This window comes from Perca fluviatilis, chromosome 18, assembly GCF_010015445.1.
Source record: "Perca fluviatilis chromosome 18, GENO_Pfluv_1.0, whole genome shotgun sequence".
NCBI classification, from domain to species: Eukaryota; Metazoa; Chordata; class Actinopteri; order Perciformes; family Percidae; genus Perca; species Perca fluviatilis.
Window position 1 is genome coordinate 35,906,218 of NC_053129.1, and position 5,000 is coordinate 35,911,217.

A 5,000-nucleotide genomic window follows, 5' to 3' on the forward strand; every position below is an offset into this window, starting at 1 on the left:
TTGCTACTGCTACTACATCATCGTACTGCCGTTGCCACTACTGCTGCTACTACATCATTGCTACTGCTGCTGCTACTGCGTTACCGTTACTGTTGCTGCTACTCGCTGCCGCTGCCGCTGCTACTACTACTACTACTACCGCTACTGCTGCTGCTGCTGCTACTACTGGCTGCTACCGCTGCTGCCATACTGCTGCTGCTACTACCGTTGCTGCCAATACTGCTGCTACTGTTGCTGCTACTCGCTGCTGCTGCTGCTGCTGCTACTTGCTACTGTTACCACTAATTGCTGCTGCTGCACTTGCCACTCACTGCTACTACTGCTGCTGCCAACTACTGCTGCTACTGCTGCTGCTACCAACTGCTGCTGCTACTACTGCTGCTGCTACATACTGCTACTACTGTTGCTGCTGCTACTGCTGCTGCTACTACTGCTGCTTCACTACTGCCGCTACTGCTACTACTGCTGCTACTACTGCTACTGCTGCTGCTGCTGTACTGCTACCGTTGCTGCTGCTGCTACTGCTGCTACTGCTACTACTGCTACTGCTGCTGCTGCTGCTACTACCGTGCCGCTGCTGCTGCTGCTGCTGCTACAACTACCGCTGCTACTACTGCTACTGCTGCTGCTGCTGCTGCTGCTGCTGCTACTGCTGCTGCTGTTGCTGCTACTGTTGCCGTTGCTACCGTTGCTGCTGCTGCTGCTACTACTGCTACTGCTGCTACTGCTGCTGACACTTCGTGCCGCTGTGCTGCTGCTGCTGCTGCTACTACTGCTACTGCTGCTGCTTACTGCTGCTGCTGCTGCTGCTGCTGCTGCTGCTACTACTACTGCTGCTACTGCTACTACTGCTGCTACTGCTGCTGCTGCTGCTACTGCTGCTACTGCTACTACTGCTGCTACTGCTGCTGCTGCTACTGCTGCTGCTGCTGCTGCTACTACTGCTGCTGCTGCTACTAGTCTTGTCTGGACACACGGATGTTTCCCATAAACATAAATATATTCTGATCTGATTACAGCAAAGACAACGTCGGCAGTATTGACTGTAAAATAGGCTCCAGAATATTTCCTTCTGGATTGACAGGTGACATATTTAAATTAAATTCATATCAAAACCTCGAGACTTTCAAACATCAACATCCATCCATCCATCCATCCATCGTCAACCACTTATCCCGCGCACAGGGTCGTGGGGGGGCTGGAGCCAATCCCAGCATACGTCGGGCGAAAGGCGGGGTACACCCTGGACAGGTCGCCAGTCCATCGCAGAACATCAACATGTCATTTGTTAATATGTATTTGTGTCTAAATGACATATTAACATCTTTTCCTATTCTATGTTGCCTGGAAACGCTTCCAAAACGCTGGCGTGTCGCGTGAAAAATAGGCGTGGCTCGTCTCACGCAGGCAGTGTGGAAGCTCTAACCTGTTACCATGACAGCCCAAATGTCAACGGACCCGCCACGCAGCCAGTGAGTGTGTAACCGGCCTCGGGACCTTTTTGTGCCGACTTTATGTCGACCGAACTGTAAGAGAGAAGACTATATGAGACATGCAATCATACAGTCAAAGATATTTGACTTCTTTGATTGAATAAAAGCACGTCAATAATCTCTCCATGTCTGGCCCTTGGCGGGATTCTCTTTTTCCAGTGTGGCCCTCTGGGAAGTTGAGTTTGAACCCCCTGCCTTAAACTGTAACTCTCTCTCTGACAACAGAGGGACACTTAGAATAGAATAGAATAAATCTTTATTGTCCACCGGGGTGGAAATTTTTCTTTGGCTCACCAGACATACAGAAAAAATAAAAATACAAACAACATAGTCAAACATAGTAAATTTGAATAAAAAAAAAATATATATATATATAAATATACTTAAAATCATTAAGATAGCAGGTCATATGAGGATACTGATGGCATTTGGAATAAAGGATTTTTTTTAAATACTTTTTGCCACAGGCACTCTGAAACGCCTCCCAGACTTCAGGAGCTCAAACTGGCTCGAAAGAGGGTGTGTACTATCTGCTCTGATCTTCCTCATTCTGTTAGTGTATATTTGGGTCAGATGTTTTTGGGGTTTTCCCACTATTTTGCTAGCCATTGACACTATCCTATTAAGCTTGTTCTTAAGTTTGCAACTTAAATGGCCAAACCAAGCAGAGAGGTGAAAAGTTAAAATACTTTCAGTGTGTGTGGTGTAAACTAGCTCAGTAATCTGAGCACTGACGCCCAGACAGCTCAGTCTTCTAAGGAGACTGAGTCGTTGTGAGCATTTCTTAATGATATAGTCTGTGTTATCTGAGAAACTCAGAAAGTTATCAAGAACCGTACCTAGGTACTTAAAAGTTCCCACAGTTTCAACTACTAGGCCATTCAATAAAACTGGCTCTGTCGTTACATCTTGTTTTTTGCAAAAGAGTAACTCGTTTGTCTTTGCCACATTGATCTCTAGCTCGCTATCATTGCACCATGCTTCAAGGGCCTTTATGTGTGCTAGATAGGAGGCCTCACCATGGGGATCAGTTTTTTGTAAGAGGCCAAGTAATGCCATATCATCAGCATATTTTATCAGTTTAAAGGGTACTATTATTTATAGAAAACTCATTTGTAAATAGAGAGAAAAGCAAAGGGGAAAGAACGCTGCCTTGTGGGCAGCCGGTACTGATGGTATGCACTCCTGACAAAATGCCGCTTACACATACCCTCTGAGGGTGACATGAGAGAAAGTCTCTGATCCAGAGAATCAGACCCCTATCTATGTTAATATTGGCTAATCTTTGCAGGAGAATATGTAGCTTCATAGAATTAAAAGCTGCACTAAAGTCTACAAATAGGACTCTAGCATGCCCTTTAGGAAGTGCAAGCTGTTTTGAAATAGAGTCTAGAAGGACCAGCACAGCGTCATCAGTCCCTCGGTCACTTCTGTAAGCGAACTGCAGCGGATCTAACACTCTGGTCACTTGAGAGGTCAGGAGGTCTACCAGAACTCTCTCCATTGTTTTACACAGTATGGAGGTGACACTTTAGACTGTAACACACTCTCTCTGACAACAGAGGGACCCTTTAGACTGTAACACACTCTCTCTGACAACAGAGGGACCCTTTAGACTGTAACACTCTCTCTGACAACAGAGGGACCCTTTAGACTGTAACACACTCTCTGACAACAGAGGGACCCTTTAGACTGTAACACACTCTCTCTGACAACAGAGGGACCCTTTAGACTGTAACACACTCTCTCTGACAACAGAGGGACCCTTTAGACTGTAACACACTCTCTCTGACAACAGAGGGACCCTTTAGACTGTAACACACTCTCTCTGACAACAGGGCTGCTGTAACAGGGCTAAAATAAATCAACTGTTAAAAAAAAAAAAACACAACTGTGAACTTTGTCTCAATAGTTTTCCTAATTAAAATTTATTTTTTCAGTTTACTTGCAAAACGTAATGAGCTAAAAAAATGTTGTTCTCGATTATTCTGTTTTTGTGATCATTGGGAGCCGAAATCATAATCACGATTACATTTTGATTAATTGCCCAGCCCTACGCTGTAACAAGTGAATTTCCCCATTGTGGGATGAATAATCATCTAATCTGATCTAATCTGATTTGATCTAATCTAATCTAGACCGCTAAGCTTTTCACCGACTGCAAGACCCAGGCGGACCCAGTGCATGCTGGGAAAGAGCGGCCTCTCAGCTGATCTAACAGCTGATTGGTTCAGAATCGACTCAATATGATGAAGTTTTATATAAACTTTTTATTGATTTTGAATCGGAGGGATTTTAACTGTTATGTGTCTGATTTAAAGGCTGATCCTGAACAGAACACATGTTGTGAGGCTGATAGTGATGTTTAGAAGTCAGAGAAACTAAATCTGTTCAGATTTCAGATCATCTTCAGTCTGTTGTTTATTAAAATCAGCACCAGATCATCTACAGTCTGTTGTTGATTAAAATCAGCACCAGATCATCTACAGTCTGTTGGTGATTAAAATCAGCACCAGATCATCTTCAGTCTGTTGTTTATTAAAATCAGCACCAGATCATCTTCAGTCTGTTGTTTATTAAAATCAGCACCAGATCATCTACAGTCTGTTGGTGATTAAAATCAGAACCAGATCGCATATAGAGCATGTTGACAGCTACTGTGTCATAATTAAAACAACCAGAGACTGTATCAGCTGATATATGGGTCTGATAACATGTTATTACATCAGAATCAGACCACAGTGTTTCTGTGTGTGTGTGTGTGTGTGTGTGTGTGTATGTGTGTGTGTGTGTTTGTGTGTGTGTGTTTCATGTGTGTGTTATTGTGTGTGTCTGCGTGCGTGTATGTGTTTCTCGTGTGTGTGTGTGTGTGTGTTTTTTTTTTTTTTTTTTTTTTTTTTTTTTTTTTTTTTTCTTGGGGGTGATGTAGGTCCCCTCTGTGTGTGTATGTTCAGTACAGGTGTTTGTGTGTAGTGTGTGTGTGTGTGAATGCATGCGACAAGACAGACCGGAAAAAACCAAACCAAGTATTAAAACAGACCAACGGTCGGGAAATACAGGGACAAGAACGAAATAAAAGACATTAAAAACGTGGAAACAGCTAAATAAACTTAAAAAGCAACAAATGCGTGGAAATAAAAGTAAAAAAAAATATCGAAAAATGCGCCATAAACTTCGAAAGAAAACGTAAAACACGTCAAGAAAAGCGACAAAAACGTCTAAAGAGCGATATAATCTACATTAAATTTAAGTTCATTGTAATTGCAGAGTGAATACAGCTATGTACGTTTAAATATAGACATTTTAAAGCGTTAATATCACTAAACTAAACTTTCTCAATTGGAAAAAGAATGAAACCGGATGTAGTTAGCAGTATTGCTGCTAGCATGACGGTGCTAAGTGATCTGACTTTTTGCTCTCCCGCAAACAGTCCCGCCACCCCCGCACAGGCAGCCTGCCATCCACCCCGCACCCAGCAGGCCGTTTCCCCCGGCCAGGAGGCTCCGA

At 43.5% G+C, this 5,000-nt stretch overlaps 1 protein-coding gene and 1 pseudogene across 2 annotated transcripts in view; both read right to left on the reverse strand.

The window, feature by feature from the left end:
• The window catches only part of LOC120546464, a 275,615-nt pseudogene that overhangs the window by 26,846 nt on the left and 243,769 nt on the right, over positions 1–5,000 (reverse strand).
• The window catches only part of zbtb1 (zinc finger and BTB domain containing 1), a 17,706-nt gene that overhangs the window by 12,361 nt on the left and 345 nt on the right, over positions 1–5,000 (reverse strand). The window lies entirely within an intron of this gene.